This window comes from Neofelis nebulosa, chromosome 1, assembly GCF_028018385.1.
Source record: "Neofelis nebulosa isolate mNeoNeb1 chromosome 1, mNeoNeb1.pri, whole genome shotgun sequence".
NCBI lineage: Eukaryota > Metazoa > Chordata > Mammalia > Carnivora > Felidae > Neofelis > Neofelis nebulosa.
Genome location: NC_080782.1, coordinates 113,617,764 through 113,641,634, shown reverse-complemented (window position 1 = coordinate 113,641,634; position 23,871 = coordinate 113,617,764). Strand labels below are relative to the sequence as shown.

General features: G+C 38.3%; 1 long non-coding RNA gene across 1 annotated transcript; it reads right to left on the bottom strand.

The window, feature by feature from the left end:
- Positions 1-646: 646 nt before the first annotated feature.
- LOC131512818 (uncharacterized) lies at positions 647-23,871 on the bottom strand. Its single transcript, XR_009262326.1, has 2 exons — positions 23,783-23,871; positions 647-863 (listed from the first exon to the last, which is right to left on the bottom strand). It is a non-coding gene; the product is annotated as an uncharacterized LOC131512818 (long non-coding RNA).

Here is a 23,871-nt window from a genome sequence, read left to right as displayed (position 1 = left end):
CCCGAGGCATGGGTGCTCTCTCCTGCAGTCACTGTCTTTGTGGCACTTCGGTGTCCTCTTTATATCCTTCCAGTCAACTAATACCTTTTTGCTAATTCTCTGTATTAAATTCTCCCTCTTAAACCGGTAAGCTTTCTGTTTCCCAGGGTGGACCCCAGTATACAAATAAAAATGCTTTGAAGAAAAAAAAAAACATTTGTTTTTGAGAGCAATAGGGTTGGGTAGGGAAGAATTTTAATGGAATGGTCAAAAGAGGCCTCTCTGAAGACACACTTAAGATGGGACTTAAGGTGAAAGGAGTTATCCGTGAAAGTGTGAGATGGGTAGGGGTGTGAAAAGCTTTTGCATTTAATTTAGACAGGGGTGGCTGCAGTGCAGATAAAGCCATTGACATAGCTACCTTAATCTTTGGAGGAACTGCCACAGGACTTACTGATGGACTCAGTATGTATGTTTGGTAGGGAAGGGTTAAGATTGGGGATTGTAACAGAGAAGTCTAGAAGAACCACCTTATTTCTGGCTGGAGCAGCAGGGGCAATTATAAAGCATTTCAGTGAGATGAGGAAGACTTACAGTGGAAACTGTTTTGGAGGCTGTGTCAGGCATGACTTGGGCTCCCAGTAACAGAAAAGCTGACTACATTGACTTAGACATGTACACCTTCATTTATTTCAAATAATGTGGACACTGAAGTGAGGCACTTGAAGGCTAGCGTATTAGGCTAACAGTACCATCAGCAATCCATGTTCTTGCTCTATTTTCTCTCTGCCATCCTTAGTGCTGTAAGTTTCATCCTCATTTGTATTAGCTCATGATCACCAAATGATTGTGGAACGTGCAAGCCTTACATTTGTGTTCTGGTCCTGAAGGATAAAAGGAAAAGACCACATCAGGAGATACCTATTTATATGTCATTGACCAGAATGGTGTTACATGCATACATGGATACCACCAGGTATGAGTGGAGGAGAAATTGAATTTTGACCTTTGATAGCCTCATAGGAAAGGAGCCAAGGGAAAAAGAAAGTTGTAAATAGAATTTAAGTCAGTCAACCTACTACCAAAGGGGAAAAATCAATTTTGGACCTGTTTATTCTGACATGTCCTGAGACCCAAGTAAAAATCCCCCAATTTGCAGTTGTATATACACATTTGAAATTTGGAGGAGAGCTCCTAAGTGGATATGTACATTTGAGAGCCATCAGCAAGCATTTAGGTGGTTTCTAGAGGAACAGGGATTTATCTGATGACCTGGAGCAAAGAGTAGAGAACCAATAGAAAAAGGGATGCAATGCAGAAGTCCCCCTCAAACTGCAGTATTCTGATGTTAGGTCAATGAGGAGAATATAGCAAAGGAGCCTGAGAAAGAATGGCTAGTGAGGAGGGTTGTAAATTCTTAACGATTTTTTTTTAAATTTTTTTTAACGTTTATTTATTTTTGAGACAGAGAGAGACAGAGCATGAACGGGGGAGGGGCAGAGAGAGAGGAAGACACAGAATCGGAAGCAGGCTCCAGGTTCCGAGCCATCAGCCCAGAGTCCGACTCGGGGCTCGAACTCAGGGACCGCGAGATCGTGACCGGAGTCGAAGTCCGACGCTTAACCGACAGAGCCACCCAGGCGCCCCTCTTAATGATTTTTAAGAATGGTGGTTGATACTGTGAAATATATATGTTGACACATCCGTTACAGGTCATTTTCCAGAGATAGGATGAATATTTGATACTTGTTTATTCTCTTTGGCCAGAAAATATAGTAAAAGGACTGTGTAGAAGTATTTAGACCATAATCTTTCACCACTTCCTGTCTTGACTACTTTTTAAAAATTAATTTTAAGTTCTTTATCAATTGAAAATCTCTTCCTACTTTTCTTACTAGCAGGTTTTGGTGGGAGTGGGCAAAGGGAACAAAGGAGATTGTCATTCACCTTCTCTTTTTACAATACATACTCTTCATCCCTTCTCTGGTTTTGAGTCCCTCTTCTCTTTTTCCTTCTTTCATTTCCCATTCCTCCCTCACTTCTCCACCTCACCCTCCCCCACACACACCCTCTTTCTTCTCTCTCCGTCTCTCTCTCTGTGTCTGTCTCCTTCATATTTTTATCTGCTTCTTGCATCCTTTATTATAATATTTCTCCATCTTCCTAAAATCTGAAAAGTAAAAATGTCCTTGAGAGGTAAAAATAGTAAAATCTATCTCCATCTATTGAGAGCAGCAGTTTGTATTTGTGTTTTATTATTAGAAAAGTGACCACATGTACCACAATTAAAGGAGGAGAGATGTCAGGGGTGAGGGAAAGGAGACAGTAGCATCAAATATAATGAGTGTAGTTTTCCTGTATACTCCCAGAAATGTAGGCAAGTTCATATCCTGTGACATGCAGCTAATCTCTGTGAGACACCATGGCCAACATCCAGCAACAATGAACACCTGGCTTCTTCAGATTGCTCTCAGCCTTCAGCTTGAAACATTCACCTCAGTCTGCATTATACATCAATATAAAAGTAATAAGAATATACCCCAATAATGAGGTAGAGTAATATACCCCAATCTATTATTGGTCTCCACAGCAAAGGGGCCATTACTTAACCCACTGAAAACCTTGCTTTACAACATCTCAAGCCTTGTCATACTTTATGAATTTTCATCATTGAGTGACAAGCTATTGAACAATATTAAAATGATATTTTTACTTATGTTTTGCTTTTTCTGTTTGGGGGACGATAAACATGTCAGAAAATCACTTTGGCTGTTTTTGTTACTGTTAAGAAATGAGGATCTCAGACCAGAACAAGGGGAAAAAAAAGAGATACCGCTTCTATTTTTGAAGTTCTGAGAGTCATTGACCATAGGTTGTTTTGTACTAGATTATAATCATCAGCTTTCTTTGCTCTGGAGTCAAGAATGGGAAGCTTCCAGGTAGCAGGAGACTCCTAAAAGACATCAGAGGACTGTTGTTTGTATTTTAAGGATACTATTTCAGGAAACTAAGCTCTTCTGGTCAAGAAGTGAGTGAAATATGGTCATTTAATCAGGTATTGGCATCAAGAGTGATGCTCACCTCATAGAAATTTCTGGAAGAGTTTGAACAGAACTGATATTTCTTCTCTAAGTGTTTGTATCAGCCAGGCTATTTGAGCCTGGAATTTTCTGTATGAGAATTTTCTAAATTCAACTTCTTTAATTGATGTAGTAGTATTAAGTTATCCTTGAATGAACTCTGGTAGTTTGATCTTGTAAGTTGTTGAGTTTATTATTTTTAAGTTATTCGTAACATTTCCTTATTATCTTTTTAATATCTACATATGACAATATCACCTCTCTCATTCTTGATATTGTGTCTTCTCTCTCTTTTCAAATGGTTTTATTGATTTTCTTTATTGTTTGTAGGTTTCCTATTTCATTGATTGCTGCTCTTTATTATATTTTTTTCTGCTTAATTAGCTTTAATTAGCTTATCTCCTTCTAGTTTCTTAAAGTGGAAGCTGAGGTCATTGGTTTGAGTCCTTTCTTCCTTCTCTGTATAGATGTTTAAGACTACACATTTTTCTGAAATTGCTGCTTTAATTGCATCTTACACATTTTGACATGTTTTTATTTCTATTCAGAAAAAATACTTTCTAATTTCCCTTTTTATTATTTTGAACCTTGGGTTATTTAGAAGTTTGTTATTTAATTTACAAATGTTTGAGAATTTTCCTTATTTTTTTACTGATTTATAATTTAAATTCACTGTGGTTAGAGAACATATTTTATATGTTTTAAATTCTTTTAGATTTGTAATTTGTTCTCTGGACTAAAATAGGGTTTATCTTGGTAAGTGTTTTATGTGAACTTGAAAACAGTGTATATTCTGCTATTGGGTGTAGTATGCTATAAATGGCATTTAGTGCCAATTAGTTCAAGGTGCTTGACAGTATGGTTCAAATCCTTTACATTATGTTTTTATTGAGATACAATTTACATGCCATAAATTTTATCTTTTTAAAGCACACAATTTAGTGGTTTTTAGTATATTAACAAAGTTGTGCAAATTTCATCACTGTCTAATTCCAGAATATTTTCATCATTCCCCAAAGAAATTCCCTTGGCAGTCATTCCCCATTTTCATTTCTTTCATCTCTTAGTTCAGCCTACTATTAACATAAATATCACAGATTGGTGGTTTAAAAAAAACATTTATTTCTCACAGTTCTAAACTCTGGGAAGTCCCAAGATCAAGGTGTCACCAAATTCAGTGTCTGGTTAGAGCTCACTTCCTGGCTCTTAGATTGCCATGTTTTCATCATGTCCTTACATGGTGGCAGGTGGAGGGATCTCCCTGAGATCTCTTTTATAAGGGCACTAATTTTTTTTATGACCTTTTTATGACCTAACTACCTCCCAAAGTCCTACTTCCAAATACCATTACATTAGGTGTTAGGTTTAAACATATGAATTGGGGAGGACACAAATATTCAGTCATAGCACCTGGCAACCACTATTCTTTGTGTCTGTATAGATTTGACTATTCTAGTAATATAAATAGAATCATATAATATGTGCTCTTTCATGACTGACATCTTTCACTTAATATAGTATTTTAGCATATATCAGTATTTCACTCCTCTTTATGGTTGAATAATATTACATTGTAGGTATGACCATGTTACATTTGTTTATCCAGTCATCAGTTGATGGGCATTTGTGTCAACTCCTCTACACTCTTACTGATTTTTTTTTGTCTACTTACTAAGAGATGACAGTTAAATTTTCTGATTATAGTTGTGGATTTTATCTGTTTCTCCTTACACTTTTATCTTTTTTATAGCTTTTGCCTTACATATTTTAAAGTTCTATTATTTGGTGAAGAAACATTAAGTATCATTATGTCCTCTTGATTATTTGACCCCTTTGTCATTATCCAATCACAGTCTTTATACTTGGCAATAATCTTTGCTCTGAAATATCCTTCATCTGATACTAGTATAGCCATTTCAACTTTCTTTTAATTAGTGGTAGCATGGTATATCTTGTCCCCCCATTTACTTTTAACCTGTTTGTGCCTTTATATTTATAGTGCATTATTTTGTAGGCAGCATAGAGTTAGGTCTTGCTTTCATATCCAATCTGACAATCTCTGCTTCCATTTGGGGTATTTGTACCACTTACATCTAATGTGATTACTATTATGGCTTTAAATATGACATCTTACTGTTTACTTTCTATTTGTTTCAGCTGTTTCTTATTTTCTTTTTTCCTCTCATTCTTCCTTCTTTTGGAATAATTGCTTTTTAAAGCTAATTTCATTTTATTCCCTTTCTGGCTTATTAGTTCTAACCCTGTGGGGACATTAGTGGTTGCATTAGAATTTATATTACATGTTTAGCTGTCATAGTCCACATTCAAATTATATGTCACTTCATGTATAGTATAAGAGCCTTACAAAAGTAAACTTCCATTGTTTTCCACTAAGCCTTTGTGCTGAATTTCTCATACATTTTACCTCTATATATGTTATAAACTTACATTTGTTATCAATACATTGATCTTATTTTTGTTTAAGCAGTCAATTATCTTTTTTTTCAAATTTTTAAATATTTTTTTAATTTATTTTTTGAGAGAGAGACACACACAGAGTATGAGTGGGGGAAGGTCAGAGACAGAGGGAGATACAGAATCTGAAGCGGACTCCAGATTCTGAGCTGTTAGCACAGAATTTGACACGGGGCTTGAAATCGACCTCAGCTGAAGTCAGATGCTTAACTAACTGAGCCACCCAGGCGCCCCCAGTCAATTATCTTTTAAATAAATTTAAATTATGAAAGTCTTTTCTATTTACTTACCTAGTTAACATTGTTGTCATTTCTTCTTCTAGATCATTATTTCCATATGATATCATTTTCCTTCTGTTTGAAGGACTTTTACCAATTCCCATACTGAAAGGCTGCTGATGCTGAATTCTTTCATCATTTACATATCTGAAGAAATTTTGATTTCATCTCATTTTTGAAATATGTTTTTGCTGGGTATAGAATTCTAGGTTGACAGTAAAGGTATTGTTTCATTGTCTTCTGGACTGTATTTTTGTCTAACAAGAAGTTCAGTTTTATTCTTATCACTGATCTTCTGTATATAATGTTTCCTTTTCTCCCTGCTGCTTCTAAAATTTTTGTCTTTCTCAGTGTTTTTCAGAAATTTTATTACAGTATACTTTGGTATGGCTTTTTTCATATTTTTGTGCTTGGGTTGTTCTGAAGCTTCTTAGATTTATGGTTTTATAGTTTTCATCAACTTTGAAAGTTTTTTTGTTATTATTTCTACTGTTTTTTTTTTTTTTTTTTTTTTTTTTTTATCCCTACTCCCTCTCTCTCCATTGGAAAGTACACTATGTGTATACTAGGCTTTTTTGATAGGCTGAGAATGAAGTAATTGCAGAATATCCAGATTATAGGGTTTAGCAAATGGTTAGAAAGTAAGGATTATAGCTCAGAAATGAGATCAGGGATGAAACAAAGATTTGGGATATATCTGAATAGAGGTGGTAGATGAAACTCCAAGAGTTTTTTGATTCCTTTGAATGATAATGATATAAAAAGTAGACAGAGTGGTCTGCCCTTATATCCTGGTTGTATGTAGATGATTGGCTACTAGTAAATACATTGATAATTGCACACACCCTCACTATGGAAGTATATTTATTTACATTATCAGTAGCCTCTTTGCCAATCCTCAAACTGCCTAATTTGGGGATGCTATATTCTCTCATCCTTGACTGCTGTTCCCTAGATATTCATTTTGTGAACTTCTTATTTCATTTAGCTCTCTGATCAAATGACACCTACTGAGAGCTGACAAACCAATCTGAAGCAGCCCCTACTATTACTCTCTGAACCTTTTTAACCCTGTTTTACTTTCTGTCATAGCACTTATAACCACCTGGCAAATGTTAGTGGTATGATTTTAATCTGTTCTCTCTACCTAGAATCTAAGCTCCATGAAAGCAGAAATATTTCTGTCTTCCTGCTTGATCACCAGTACTTTACTTATAGGATATGCTTCATTATGTGTACTAACCAAATTAATGATTTTTTTTTCTTTATGACTAACACTTGTAGTGAAATTACTGAACTATTTTGGAAAATATCATAATGGGAAGAGTTACATATATTATTTTGAGCATTGCTAACATGCAAAGATATAGTAGGAAAGATGTTTATATAAATTAAATGCCATAGGATTTCTTTGACATTTTAATACAAGCAAGCTTTGTGATTCCCCCCAGCCATTGGAGCCAGGTGGTGCCACATCAGATAGAATGAGAACAGAGAAGACCAGGGCTTTGGCCATTGGCAAGGCTGGAACAATGGGACTCATGAAGAAGTTGGGAAAGAAAGATATCAAAAAAGGGATCTTATGCCCGTTTCCACATTTTTAACTGCTATTCTAAGCCGCAGTAACTAGTTGGTTTTCAAAATTCAGAGAGTGGTAAGTCCAATATCTGCTTTTTCGTTCTTAGCTTACATGATCACTTTGCAGCATGGTATTCTTACTCCTTATTCTTTTCTTAGTCTCCTTTGTAGTTTCCTTCTCTCTTGTATACTCAATGCAGTATGGTGATTCTCCAAGACTCTTTCCTTGGCTCCCATCTTCTTTTCCTAACACTTTGTCTAAGGGATGTAGCTGTTTTATATATGAACTCTCTTGCCCTGATGCCTTTTGGAAGCATTTGACCCACATAGCATACTACCTAATGCTTATTTCTGTCCATTGTCCTTCAGATGTCCAACATCTGAAATTTTGCATAGACTAAACTGACAGTTGGGGTTAGGGCTTGGGTGTCACTCAGAAATAGAGACATAATTAGTGATGAAATAAAAGAAGGCTCAGGTGTGAAGGGAGGGTATCCGTTGCACAGGTTGCTTGCTAATAATTTCAAAAGCTGACAGTTGAAAATGTCCCAGTGTCAAAAAAAAAAATTAGCCTCAAAGTATCATGATATCAGTGTACCATGTACTGAGTATCTGCTTCTTCAATGCCTGGCTCAAATAATCCCCAGTTACTAAAGCCTAGTGGTGTAACATTTGGAAAACAGCATGCCTTACCTTTGCCTTTGCCTTTGCCTTTGCCTTTGCCTTTGCCTTTGCCTTTTCCAAGTGATCAGCTCTGAAATAAAACACTGTGTGTATAGCAGCAAGAAGGGGTCCAGGCCTGCTAGGCATCATGCTAATGGACTGGTCTGATAACTGTAAGTTTCATGCCTCAGTAGTGCTACTTATTTAATTTACTTCCACATTTTTGTTTGTTATTTATTTTTAAGTCTTCTTAGGATAGCTACTTTGAGCTGGACCTAAAACTCAGCGTTTAATGGACTAGATCATAAAAAAAAATACTCCATAGCCCAGAGATTTTAGAATTTGTCCACCTCGAGTGATCTATGTACTGATGTCCATGTGATATGTAAGAAGATTTCCAATATATCTTGAATAAAAGCACCTTCCAGTAGATGTTTGTAGTTGTATAGAAAGGAAGTTGTGGAACATCAAGGTCATGAAATAATTTATAACAAGTAACTTTAATGGTCTCAGTAGGGCAAAGTGATTTCAGACCTATAACAAATATTTATCAAGTATCCATGATGTATCAAAATCAGGGAGAGCCTTGGAAATTCAGCAGTGGCATTGGTGGATGGAGGGGGAGGGGCAGACATGCCTGTGCATTCAGTGGGCTTGCACAGTATAAGGCAGTTGCAAGCCAGTCACACTGGCTACTAAAATGTATGCTGACAGTGGTATGACAGGGAAGCACATTTAAGTGTAATGAAAGACTAACTAGGCTTAGGGTTAAGAAAGCTTTCTTGCAGAAAGTGACACCTAACCAGAGTCCTAAAGGACCAACGGGAGATAGTCAGGCAAAGAGGCTAAGGGAATGATGTTGCAAAAAAAGGGGACAGTATGTGAGGACCCGAAGCATAAGGTATGTTCAAGAACCTGAAAGAAGAAAAATACTGCTTAAGCAATTGTAAGTGGGGAAGAGCAGGAAGATGTTAGTTCCTGTGAGCAAAGGTCAGATGATACAGGGCTTTATGTGACAACTTGAAGACTGTGGACCTTATCCTAACAATACCCATAATATGCCATTTTGGGAGGCAGAAATGCCATTGGTTTTCCCCCAAACCATTGTGTATGCCAAGAATTTCCAGGCTGCAGCAGAATATGGGAAGCACAGATTCTGAGGTTCAGGGTATAGCATTTGATTTCAAGTAGCACATGTCTATGAGTTATAGAATTAGCAGTGCTCTCCATAGCACTTAAATTATGAAGGCTCCCCTACCTTTTAATTTAAATTCAGCTCCTGCCATTTTGCATTTTGTGATTCTCCCAATAGAGAAGGGAATTAAGCAAATGAGAGAGGCTCAAACAAAGGGAAGCACAGAAGATGGTAAATTGCCAGATGCAATCAAGGCTGGCGAAGGTGTGACTGCGGCTATTGACCTATGCCGTTGCCATGGAAACCAAAGCTCTGTGGTCCTGGAGTGCTTTTCCTTTCTAAGGACAGATCGGTTTTAGAGAATAGTTAAGACTGCAAATTACTGAAGTTGTATCGTCTACTGCCACGTGTATCCTAAATTCTTTTCAGTGACAGAGAATGGCTAGCTGGGTCTGAAGTGAACTCCCCAAAAGCGTAGGGGCAGAGGTTAAAGCTCAGTGAAGGTCAGAGTTTCGCTGTTGCCTCAGGCCCACCTCCCTAGCTCCATGCTCTGCTAGACTGACATATTAATTGCGATACTCAGAATTTAGGAGGAGGGTTTTACATATTATGATTTTTTTAAATAATCCTATTAGGAGATCTGAAACCCATCAAGCCAAATACATACAAATGTACTCTCTGCTTTTCTTCCTAGGTGTTTGTGAGGAGACTGTAGTCCTTTATAAGATTTTTTTTTAATTGGGGCGCCTGGGTGGCTTAGTCAGTTAAGGGTCCAACTTCAGCTCAGGTCGTGATCTCACGGTTTGTGGGTTTGAGCCCTATGTTGGGCTCTGTGCTGACAGTTCAGAGCCTGGAGCCTACTTTGGATTCTGTGTCTCCCTCTCTCTCTGCTCCTACCCCACTCATGCTCTGTCTCTTTGTCTCTCTCTCTCAAAAATAAATACACATTAAAAATTTTTTTAAAAAGATTTTTTTTAATTAATGTGGGTTTTTTTTGGGGGGGAAGGGGCAGAGAAAGGGAGAGAGAGAATCACAAGCAGGCTCTACACTGTCAGTGTAGAGCTGGATGTGGGGCTTGATCTCATGAACTGAGAGATCATGACCTGAGCTGAAAGCCAGAGTCAGATGCTTAACCAACTGAGCCACCCAAGTGCCCCAAGAGACTGTAGTCCTTCCTAAATTCTTGGCATTGGAGTGTCCTCTGAGCCCCAAGCACCATAATAACACTGTGTGTGAATTATGTTTAATTCACCAGTAATCCTGTCACATAGATTCTGTTTTTATCCCCATTTTATAGTAGAAGATTGAGATTTAGGGAAGTTAAAATCTGATGAAATTTCTTAGTGTTAATTTAAAAAAAAAAATGGAGGCATTGTTTGAACCCAGTCATTTGGATGCCAGAGACTTGCTCAGGTTTTTTTGTTTGTTTGTTTGTTTGTTTGTTTTTAATTATACTTTCTTTGATAAATCATAGTATCCTCTGTCTTAGCATCATGGAATTTCAAATCTGGGAGATAACTTGGAAGTCATCTAAACTGACTTCCTCAGTTTGAAGGTGAGAACAGTGAGCCCCAGAAAGTTTCTGTGATTTCCCCAAGTTTATACAGTGAATTAATGACTAGCCGGGACCAGAACTCTGGGCTTTTCAACATATCTTGCTGCCTTTCTTACTGACTAAAAATGTGACCTTTGTGGGTTTTTTTCTAAGTTTATTTATTAAGAGAGAGAGAGTGAGATAGAGGGCAGAGAGAGTGGAGAGAAAGAGAATTCTGCACCATTAATCAGAGCCTGATGCAAGGCTTTAACTCACAAACTGTGAGATCATGAACTGAGCTGAAATCAAGAGTTGGACGTTTAACTGACTTGAGCCACCCAGGCAACCCTTGTTTGTTTTTTAATCCAAGTCTTCCTCAAAGCAACCTTTTAAGTCTCCTTTCTTAAGACCTTTCCTTTTCTCTGTTCTATTTTAGCTGAGCATTCTCTTCTCTACATCTAGAAATGGTTCTGGTTTTTCCCAGTGTGAAACAAAGATAGTCCTAAAAGAGCAGAATAAACAGATTTCTTAATGTGTGGGGCTCTTGTGTCCGGAACTATATAAGGAGGGCTATCAGTCAGGAGCAGAGTGGTGCACAACATGTCGTCTTGTGGTCATTATTTCCTAAAACGTACTCTTTTGTTATCTTGTCTCATCTGGCAGAATTTGTCTACACTATATACACATTTAACTCAATTATCTGATAAGAGAAAAACATGACCAGCGGAAAAGAAGCATTCCTGGTCAGGGGAAGGGGGAGGGGGGGGAAGTGGGGAAATGTCTGTGGCAATTGCACTGCAGCAGAATGGAGAGCATGTTTGAGGGAACAGCTAATGACAAAGTAAATATCCACTCTGGCCTGATATGGCCATTTTCAGTCTCTTTGTTCCAGGAGACTTCAAGGACAATATTGCAATGTACCTGAGCAAGGGAAAAATCTGACATGGCATTTAGGGGCACATGTCCTTTTAAAATCAAAAGATCAAAAGCAAAGCAATTGCTACTTTTTAATTTGCTAGGTCAACTAATAAAGTCTTCGAACAAGAGTTTGGGAGAAGCCTGGAAAAGAGGAGAGGGAAAATTTAGCAAAGGACCGAAGAGATGCGCAAGAAAGGGAAGGCTCAGTACAGTTATATAATCCCCTTGTTGGTAATCAGAAGAAAGAAAGCTCTGTGCAAAGTTGAAATGCAGACATCTATAAAGGCAAGGCCGGGAACAGAGTTGTGGATTAGAGCTGCTGAGAGACAGCTGGGGGCTCAGTCCTGTTTGTTGAGCAAGCGAACCGGCAACCGGCTGCCTAAACTGCATTGCCATTTTGGACATTTTGCAGATGTTCCCCTTAGCTCTACATCATGATGCAGCTGTTGTTTCTATTATTTCTCACGCATCATGCAGGTCTGTAGAAGGATAAACATGGATTAATTTTACCAATGAAACATTATAATATAGTATTAAAGGAAACCAGAGGGGAAGTGGAATGTTGTTCATTTAAGAATCATTTTCATTTCCTCTTTTAATTGGTTGTGTTGCTTAATATAACAATACCTTATTCACCCACATGTGTTGGAAAATAAAGCTGTGAGGCTTAATTTAAGAAGAAGCTCTCCAATTGCACTTAATGGAAAACAAAAAGAAAACTGTAACCAAGATTATTTTTAACATGTGGGTTGACATCTTACTCTTGCCCCCTTTTCAAAGGCCAGCTTAAATCCCAGGTCATTTAAGAAGCCTTCTTTAATACCAGCAGTCCAAGATGACCTAGCCATTTACTCATTTCCTTCCTTTCTCTGTCTACCCATACCTTTATTCACCTAGCCATCCATTCATCCAACGAATATTTTTTGAGGGCCTATTAGTTATTAGGCATTATGATAGGGACTGAGGGAGTCAGTGCTGAATAAAAACATACAATGCCTGCAGTCTAGATGAAATACCAAGATAAAAAAATCATGCAGACAAACGTGTAATTAAAAACATAAGTAAATGTTCTGAAGGAAAGAAACATGGTGATATTAAAGCTTATAATAGAAGATCTTGAACTTATTCAGGCAGTCGGGGCAGACTACTTACCCTGGATAACTAATGTACTAATTACATAAGCAGAATTTACCTAGAAAGAAAACAAGAATTAATGACCGTCTTTCTGCAAAAGAGGCCCATTAGCCCATTATTATAGAACATTATCATTTTTGTTGCCTTGTTTGTTTAAAAGAAAGGGCAAAATCTCAAACTGCTTTGAAGGGTTTGTAAACTGCTATTTAAAATAATTGGAAAGGAACATGAATATGTTGGTTGAGAAAACTCCACAGAGATTAGCTTTCTTTACACAGGTCTGGCACAAACTTAAATACTTCTTGGCATTGTCCTAGAGTGGAAGAAATAAATGCTAAAACATACAGCAGACCTATAGTTGTATTGAAGTTCTAATGAATATTAGTTGTGTGGCCTTGCAAAGTGGTAATAACGCTGAAAGGTTATTATGAAAACTGAAAGAAATAAGATGCAAAAATGCCTCCAACATTAAGGTTATTTAATACCTCACATGCATGTAAAACATTAATCTGCTGAATTACTTGTCTCAGTTACCTTACCTACTTATTTTTGTTGGGCTTTTCCCTATTAAAGACTACGTTTTATGATTTTTTTCAAAGACTTTGTACTTTGAAATATTTTTCTCAATGAAATCAGCGTAATTTATTCTCTAATAACTCCCTTTGGAATTTCCAACAATCATGAACTTTTAACTACCAATCATAACTCCTGATCAGCATTATTACACCTGAATTTATTATATTCTCAAATTAAAAAAAAACCAGTTTCCTGCACCTTTTTTTTTTTAATTCAAAATAGCTACCTCTCAAGTGAACATTGAAGCAATTTTTGTCCAAATTCCTTTTCAGGAAAATCAAGGGTAAGAATGCTGATCCAAGAGCAAGGTTCAAAGAGGTTGGGCTGGAGACAGATGAGGTATGTGCCCCATCCCACTCCCAATAGTCCTGAGAGTCCCAATGCACTAAGAAGATCTAGCTAACTCCTTGATTTCAACATGAAATGTTGATGAAAACGTGTATATATATATCTGTATACATAAAATCAAAACCATATTCTTTGTTGTTTCCAAGGTTTCCATTGATTCTACCATTAAGTCACTGACTCAAATGTGTGGTATGATTCTATTGTTACAGTGGGATCTCATGTTCTGAAAGTCATCAGACTTATTTTTCGACGAGCTTTAAAACGGAGGGTATTAACATAGCACAGTTAAGTCGACATTTCTGCCTTGAAGTCATCAGCTTTCTGTACACCTTGATTTCTGTCCTTGGCTACTACATTTTACAAGCTGCCCTCTATAGAGCATTATGTAGTACCTTGAGAAATTCTCACGGTGGATGCAGAAGTAATATCTAAGGGGAAAAATGTCCATAAAAATTATATCCACTCCCTTTAGGCCATGGCATATTCCTGTAAGTTACCCTCTTTTCAAGTACCAAGATAGTTGATAAAGCCTGGAGTTACTTTCCTCACTTTAAACTGCTACTTGAGTGTGTGCACTTGCCTAGGAGTAAGGATTGTTGCTCAGGTCAAGGTGATTTATGGGAATCAAAAATCCCAATTACACATACCTCCTGCCTGTCATAGCGTTTAAAACTCACACCACTGCAGAGTTTTCCCCTGTTCTACAATCTCTAGAATTACTTTATTTAGATGTACAAAGATATACAAAAATGTATACAATTCTTGTATGATGTGATCTTCAACCATCCCGCTTCTTAATACTTTCAAGAGTTAATGTTTCACATAAGTGACAGGGATTTGGAGAAGAGCCATTACACATTTAATCAACCAATTAACTACTTTATTTTAAGACAAATGGTAGCTGAGTCCAGAGGTTCAGGGAACTGACTGGGTTTAGGGGGACGATACCAAGCAAGCTTAGACAACTTTCTCTAAAAAGATTCTATTGAGGAAATAACACCAAATTGTCTTCATATTGCTTCTGTGTTCTTCCCTCCTGGTTGTCGATTATCCTTTTTAATCTCTCATTTCATTTCTATGTCTGCTTAAATCACAGCATCTCTCATGGCCTTCCAGGCATTAGTGTATGCAATACCTCAGCACAATATTAAACTGAGGATACAGACATGTAAAAGGAATTCTCCACCCCAGAGGAGTTTACATTCTGCTTAACCTTATAACCACCTTTTCCTTTCAAATCATGAACTAATACTGCCACCCACGTGTTAACCTGCATTATTATGCCTGCAACCCCTTGAAACCCAGTACCATTCTAGGTTGAACATGCATTCCTTTGTTAAAAATAATAGTTTCCATATGCCAGTGACCCTTCTAGACTGTAGAGACACAAAGATGACCTCACAGAACTCATAGACCATTGTGAAAGCCACATAAATAAGCCAACAGTTTTCATACAATGTGATAAGTGCTATCTTTATTTTTTTTCAGTATATGAAGTTTATTGTCAAATTGGTTTCCATACAACACCCAGTGCTCATCCCTAAAGGTGCCCTCCTCAATACCCATCACCCACCCTCCCCTCCCTCCCACCCCCCATCAACCCTCAGTTTGTTCTCAGTTTTTAAGAGTCTCTTATGCTTTGGCTCTCTCCCTCTCTAACCTCTTTTTTTTTGCCTTCCCCTCCCCCATGGGTTTCTGGTAAGTTTCTCAGGATCCACATGAGAATGAAAACATATGGTATCTGTCTTTCTCTGTATGGCTTATTTCACTTAGCATAACAGTCTCCAGTTCCATCCATGTTGCTACAAAGGGCCATATTTCATTCTTTCTCATTGCGACGGAGTACTCCATTGTGTATATAAACCACAATTTCTTTATCCATTCATCAGTTGATGGACATTTAGGCTCTTTCCATAATTTGGCTATTGTTGAGAGTGCTGCTATAAACATTGGGGTACAAGTGCCCCTCTGCATCAGTACTCCTGTATCCCTGGGTAAATTCCTAGCAGTGCTATTGCTGGGTCATAGGGTAGGTCTATTTTTAATTTTTTGAGGAACCGCCACACTGTTTTCCAGAGTGGCTGCACCAGTTTGCATTCCCACCAACAGTGCAAGAGGGTTCCTGTTTCTCCACATCCTCTCCAGCATCTATAGTCTCCTGATTTGTTCATTTTGGCCACTCTGACTGGCTTGAGGTGATATCTGAGTGTGGTTTTGATTTGTATTTCCCTGATGAGGAGTGACATTGAGCATCTTTTCATGTGCCCGTTGGCGATCCGGATGTCTTCTTTAGAGAAGTGTCTATTCATGTTTACTGCCCATTTCTTCACTGGATTATTTGTTTTTCGGGTGTGGAGTTTGATGAGCTCTTTATAGATTTTGGATACTAGCCCTTTGTCCGATATGTCATTTGCAAATATCTTTTCCCATTCCATTGGTTGCCTTTCAGTTTTGTTGGTTGTTTCCTTTCCTGTGCAGAAGCTTTTTATCTTCATAAGGTCCCAGTAGTTCATTTTTGCTTTTAATTCTCTTGCCTTTGGGGATGTGTCAAGTAAGAAATTGCTACGGCTGAGGTCAGAGAGGTCTTTCCTGCTTTCTCCTCTAGGGTTTTGATGGTTTCCTTGATCCATTTTGAGTTTATTTTTGTGAATGGTGTGAGAAAGTGGTCTAGTTTCAATCTTCTGCATGTTGCCGTCCAGTTCTCCCAACACCATTTGTTAAAGAGACTGTCTTTTTTCCATTGGATATTCTTTCCTGCTTTGTCAAAGATTAGTTGGCCATACGTTTGTAGGTCTAGTTCTGGGGTTTCTATTCTATTCCATTGGTCTATGTGTCTGTTTTTGTGCCAATACCATGCTGTCTTGATGATGACAGCTTTGTAGTAGAGGCTAAAGTCTGGGATTGTGATGCCTCCTGCTTTGGTCTTCTTCTTCAAAATGACTTTGGCTATTCGGGGCCTTTTGTGGTTCCATATGAATTTTAGGATTGCTTGTTCTAGTTTCGAGAAGAATGCTGGTGCAATTTTGATTGGGATTGCATTGAATGTGTAGATAGCTTTGGGTAGTATTGACATTTTGACAATATGTATTCTTCCAATCCATGAGAACAGAATGTTTTTCCATTTCTTTATATCTTCTTCAATTTCCTTCATAAGCTTTCTATAGTTTTCAGCATACAGATCTTTTACATCTTTGGTTAGATTTATTCCTAGGTATTTTATGCTTCTTGGTGCAATTGTGAATGGGATCAGTTTCTTTATTTGTCTTTCTGTTGCTTCATTATTAGTGTATAAGAATGCAACTGATTTCTGTACATTGATTTTGTATCCTGCAACTTTGCTAAATTCATGGATCAGTTCTAGCAGACTTCTGGTGGAGTCTATCGGATTTTCCATGTATAATATCATGTCATCTGCAAAAAGTGAAAGCTTAACTTCATCTTTGCCAATTTTGATGCCTTTGATTTCCTTTTGTTGTCTGATTGCTGATGCTAGAACTTCCAACACTATGTTAAACAACAGCGGTGAGAGTGGACATCTCTGTCGTGTTCCTGATCTCAGGGAAAAAGCTCTCAGTTTTTTCCCCATTAAGGATGATAGCTGTGGGCTTTTCATAAATGGCTTGGATGATCTTTAAGTATGTTCCTTCTATCCTGACTTTCTCGAGGGTTTTTATTAAGAAAGGGTGCTGGATTTTGTCAAAGGCCTTTTCTGCATCGATTGACAGGATCGTATAGTTCTTATCTTTTCTTTTATTAATGTGATGTATCACATTGACTGATTTGCAAATGTTGAACCAGCCCTGCATCCCAGGAATGAATCCCACTTGATCATGGTGAATAATTCTTTTTATATGCTGTTGAATTGGATTTGCTAGTATCTTATTGAGAATTTTTGCATCCATATTCATCAGGGATATTGGCCTGTAGTTCTCTTTTTTTACTGGGTCTCTGTCTGGTTTAGGAATCAAAGTCATACTGGCTTCATAGAATGAGTCTGGAAGTTTTCCTTCCCTTTCTATTTTTTGGAATAGCTTGAGAAGATTAGGTATTATCTCTGCTTTAAACGTCTGGTAGAACTCCCCTGGGAAGCTATCTGGTCCTGGACTCTTATTTGTTGGGAGATTTTTGATGACTGATTCAATTTCTTCACTGGTTATGGTTCTGTTCAAGCTTTCTATTTCCTCCTGATTGAGTTTTGGAAGCATGGGGGTGTTTAGGAATTTGTCCATTTCTTCCAGGTTGTCCAGTTTGTTGGCATATAATTTTTCATAGTCTTCCCTGATAATAGCTTGTATCTCTGAGGGATTGGTTGTAATAATTCCATTTTCATTCATGATTTTATCTATTTGGGTCATCTCCCTTTTCTTTTTGAGAAGCCTAGCTAGAGGTTTATCAATTTTGTTTATTTTTTCAAAAAACCAACTCTTGGTTTCGTTGATCTGCTCTACAGTTTTTTAGATTCTGTCTTGTTTATTTCTGCTCTGATCTTTATTATTTCTCTTCTTCTGCTGGATTTAGGCTGTCTTTGCTGTTCTGCTTCTATTTCCTTTAGGTGTGCTGTTAGATTTGGTATTTGGGATTTTTCTTGTTTCTTGAGATAGGCCTGGATTGCCATGTATTTTCCTCTCAGGACTGCCTTCGCTGCATCCCAAAGTGTTTGGATTGTTGTATTTTCATTTTCATTTGTTTCCATATACTTTTTAATTTCTTCTCGAATTGCCTGGTTGACCCATTCATTCGTTAGTAGGGTGTTCTTTAACCTCCATGCTTTTGGAGGTTTTCCAGACTTTTTCCTGTGGTTGATTTCAAGCTTCATAGCATTGTGGTCTGAAAGTATGCATGGTATGATTTCAATTCTTGTATACTTATGAAGGGCTGTTTTGTGACCCAGTATGTGATCTTTCTTGGAGAATGTTCCATGTGCACTCGAGAAGAAAGTATATTCTGTTGCTTTAGGATGCAGAGTTCTAAATATATCTGTCAAGTCCATCTGATCCAATGTATCATTCAGGGCCCTTGTTTCTTTATTGACCGTGTGTCTCGATGATCTATCCATTTCTATAAGTGGAGTGTTAAAGTCCCCTGCAATTACCACATTCTTATCAATATGGTTGCTTATGTTTGTGAGTAATTGTTTTATATATTTGGGGGCTCCTGTGTTCAGCGCATAGACATTTATAATTGTTAGCTCTTCCTGATGGATAGACCCTGTGATTATTATATAATGCCTTTCTTCATCTCTTGTTACAGCCTTTAATTTAAAGTCTAGTTTGTCTGACAGAAGTATGGCTACTCCAGCTTTCTTTTGACTTCCAGTGGTATGATAAATAGTTCTCCATCCCCTCACTCTCAATCTGAAGGTGTCCTCAGGTCTAAAATGAGTCTCTTGTAGACAGCAAATAGATGGGTCTTGTTTTTTTATCCATTCTGATACCCTATGTCTTTTGGTTGACACATTTAGTCCATTTATGTTCAGTGTTATTATAGAAAGGTACGGGTTTAGAGTCATTGTGATGTCCGTAGGTGTCATGCTTGTAGCGATGTCTCTGGTACTTTGTCTCACAGGATCCCCCTTAGGATCTCTTGCAGGGCTGGTTTAGTGGTGACGAATTCCTTCAGTTTTTGTTTGTTTGTTTGGGAAGACCTTTATCTCTCCTTCTCTTCTAAATGACAGATTTGCTGGATAAAGGATTCTTGGCTGCATATGTTTTCTGTTCATCACATTGAAGATCTCCTGCCATTCCTTTCTGTCTTGCCAAGTTTCAGTAGAGAGATCGGTCACGAGTCTTATAGCTCTCCCTTTATATGTTAGAGCACATTTATCTCTAGCTGCTTTCAGAATATTCTCTTTATCCTTGTATTTTGCCAGTTTCACTATGATATGTCGTGCAGAAGATCTATTCAAGTTACGTCTGAAGGGAGTTCTCTGTGCCTCTTGGATTTCAATGCCTTTTTCCTTCCCCAGATCAGGGAAGTTCTCAGCTATGATTTCTTCAGGTACACCTTCAGCACCTTTCCCTCTCTCTTCCTCCTCTGGAATACCAATTATGCATAGATTATTTCTCTTTAGTGCATCACTTCTCTAATTTTCCCCTCATACTCCTGGATTTTTTTAATCTCTCTTTTTCTCAGATTCTTCTTTTTCCATAATTTTATCTTCTAGTTCACCTATTCTCTGCCTCTTCAATCCGAGCTGTAGTTGTTTCCATTTTATTTTGCAACTCATTGATAGCATTTTTTAGCTCCTCCTGGCTGTTCCTTCATCCCTTGATCTCTGTAGCAAGAGATTCTCTGCTGTCCTTTATACTGTTTTCAAGCCCAGCAATTAATTTTATGACTATTATTCTAAATTCACTTTCTGTTATATTGTTTAAATCATTTTTGATCAGTTTGTTAGGTGTTGTTATTTCCTGGACGTTTTTCTGAGGGGAATTCTTCCGTTTTGTCATTTTGGATAGTCCCTGGAGTCGTGCGGTACTGCGGGCACTTCCCTTGTGCTGTCTTGAATAACTTGCGTTGGTGGGTGGGGCCGCAGTCAGACCTGATGTCTGCCCCCAGACCACCGCTGGAGCCACAGTCAGACTGGTGTGTGCCTTCTCTTCCCCTCTCCTAGGGGCGGGATTCACTGGGGGGTGGCGTGGCCCGTCTGGGCTACTTGTACACTGCCAGGCTTGTGGTGCTGGGGATCTGGCGTATTAGCTGGGGTGGATTGGCAAGGTGCACAGGGGCAGAGGGGCAGGCTCAGCTCGCTTTTTCTTAGGAGATATGCTTCGGGAGGGGCCCTGAGGTACCGGGAGGGAGTCAGACCCGCCCAAGGGGTGGATCCGCAGAAGCACAGCATTGGGTGTTTGCGAGGTGCAAGCAAGTTCCCTGGCAGGAACTGGTTCCCTTTGGGATTTTGGCTGGGGGATGGGCGAGGGAGATGGCGCTGGTGAGGGCCTTTGTTCTCCACCAAGCTGAGCTCTGTCGTCCGGGGCTCAACAACTCTCCCTCCCGTTGTCCTCCAGCCCTCCCGTTCTCCAAGCAGAGCTGTTAGCTTATAACCTTCCAGATGTCAAGTCCCTTTTGCTGTCAGAACACACTCTGTCCGGCCCCTCCGCTTTTGCAAGCCAGACTCAGGGGCTCTGCTTGGCCGGCGGGCCACCCCTCTGCCTCGGCTCCCTCCCGCCAGTCCGTGGAGTGCGCACCGCCTGGCCGCCCTTCCTACCCTCTTCCATGGGCCTCTCGTCTGCACTTGGCTCCAGAGACTCCATTCTGCTAGTCTTCTGGCGGTTTTCTGGGTTATTTAGGCAGGTGTAGGTGGAATCTAAGTGATCAGGTGGATGCGCGGTGAGCCCAGCGTCCTCCTACGCCACCATCTTCCCAGGATCCCCTAAGTGCTGTCTTTAATAGAAGAGCAGGTTCATAGCTATGTGAACAGAGATCAGGGAGTCTAAATCTGCCTGAGGGTAAAGTGTGTCTTCAGGAAGAAAGTCATGTTGAACTAAGATAAACTAAGATTGGAAGATAACACAAGGTTTCTTTGCTGTGGAAGTCTCTGGAAATATTGAACACAAAACATGTATGTCTTAAAATGAGAGACAATCTGGGTGTCATCACTGTGGGACCATGTAAAGCATCATGAGAAAACAAGAAGCAGCATGATAAATCCTGAACAACCAACATCAGAGTGGGTTTTGATGCTTAGAAAACACAAAAAGTGGGAGAGAGCCTCAAGAAAGAGAAATGGAAAGCTTATAACATAAACATACATGCACACTTTTTTCCAGTACTTTGTAGAAAATATATATATGAGTATAAATAGGCATTACAAATAGAGGAAATTTAATAAGGGGATTGGTTGCAAAAGTGTTGCAGAACTGTGGGAACGAAAAGGAGTGGGTAATTTTACTCAAAATGTAAGTAACTGCAGGAATCCATTCCCTTTCCTACTATAGAGAGAACCAAAGCAAAATGGTGCAGATTAGAGCCCACAATTACCATGCCCCGAGACTGCTACTTGGGAAATCAAGCTGTGTGAGTAGGAATCCAGGAAGCTATGCTCATCAGCCACTCTTACTGCTGCCATCTTACTGCAAGAGGTACCATCAGAGGGCATCCCATCTCCCCATCCTACCTCCCCATCTAAGAAAAAGCTAATTGACAGGGGAGTTTGGGAGTTTGTAAAATATGTATACAAGTTTCCATTTCCAGTCCTGAAGGTCCCAGTGTACTAAGAAGATCTAGCTAACTCCCTAATTTCAACATGTGTTGGTGAAAAATTGTGTATGTAAATCTATATATATAAACTCAAAACCATATTCTTTGTTGTTTCCAAGGTCCCACTGATTCTGCTGTTAAGTCATTGACTTAAATGTGTGGTATAGAAGAGAATGTAGAAAAATGATTGCAAGGTCAACAGATAATAGACACTATTTGGCAACCACATGTCCTGACTTGGGAATCTCTCACCTTTGCGTCCCTTCTTCCTCCCCATCACCAGGTCTCCACCAACAAACAATATGGAGGACACAAACATACTTGTTTTCATTTTCTTCCCCATTACCAACATACATAGTAATGTCTACTCTCAGGAAATAGGAAATTTTTGTAACTATGTGCTAGAAATAAATGAGGAAAAATACAAACAAATAGGAGAGATACAGGTTCAGTAGTGAAACTTTAAAAACAAGCAGAGAAGGCTAGTCATAATTATCTCAGAAAAATAATAGTCTCCTCCATTCCCAATCTGTCTTTTACCAACAGAAAGATAAGAACATCCACTTATTTTATACATTTATGCTTTCCTTTTAATATTTTTAGGTTAGCATATCTGCTAACTCCCACTGTTACAGATATAAGTAGAAACTAAGTTGTATTTTTACAACCAACAGTTTCTGATAATGAAATGTGACAAAGCTAACTCCAATAATCAGCTATTCATGTTGTTCAAATATGCTCTATTGTATATATTTGGATAGAAAAATAAAAGGCATCCATTTCAAAAAGAGATTAAATAGCTAAAGATTAGAGAACAATGACAACTAGAAAACTCAGTAGAAGAGCAAAAATAGATACATAGCCAAAGAAAGAAGTTTGAATTTTCAATTCAATTTATGAAAAAGTTCTGTTTTTTAATAAAAAAATATTTTTGATCTTTAAAAGATTAATATAAAAATGAAAAAGGAGTTAAAGTAAAGCAGTAAAAAAAAAAAGTATGCTTTTGCTTTTACATTTATTTTCCCTTTGTATAACATTTAATTTTTAAAGGTGCCACAAACTGGTGGTTCACAACTATACAGTATTCTTTAGTGTATATTTTAAGTGGTAATTAGATGTCACTTGGCTGAAAATATAGGATGAAAAATAGGAGATGCCAGGACTTAAGCATATAAAGCAAAATTCACATCCTTCAATTAATTTTCAAAGTTATAAAAACCTCCTGTAATTCCTAGATATTTGGGGCAATTTTATGGCATGGTCTCTTAATAAATGTATTTAAGGGGTAGGAAGGATTTCACCATAATCTTATCTCTAAGGCGATTTCACCTAATAATAAAGTCCTGCAGACCTTTTCCCTAGTTGTTTCCTTTTGCTAAATTTTTTTCCCCGTAATATCCATTAAATAATTTCCTAGCTTTCTTTTTTTTTTTTTTAAATATTTGTGTATTTTTAAGAGAGAGGGAGGGAGGGAGTGAGAGAGAGAGGTGGAGCATGAGCGGGGAAGGAGCAGGGAGAGAGGAAGATATAGACTCTGAAGCAGGCTCCAGGCTCCAAGCACAGAGCCTGACCTGAGGCTTGAACTCATGATCCACGAGATCATGATCTGAACTGAAGTTGGATGCTTAACCAACTGAGCCACCCAGGTGCCCCAATTTCCTCACTTCTTTAAGTGTGGTCACCAAAAGTGCATCATTCACTTTATAATAGCCAGTGACACTTTCCTAAGGCAGCAAATGTCTTAAGACATCAAAAAGGGCAACTCTAATAGATAAATTTTTAAAAATGTAATGGTTATATATTTACATGGTTCAATATTTAAAAGATACAAGAGAATATATAGTGAAATTTTCCTTTAGCCCTCTTCCACACTTCCCACACTCACTTGTTGATGCCAGCAAAGGCAGTGAGATCCGGGATATAACCTACACATTTGTAGTGGATCACTCCATAGGATGGGGCCCACAACTGGTT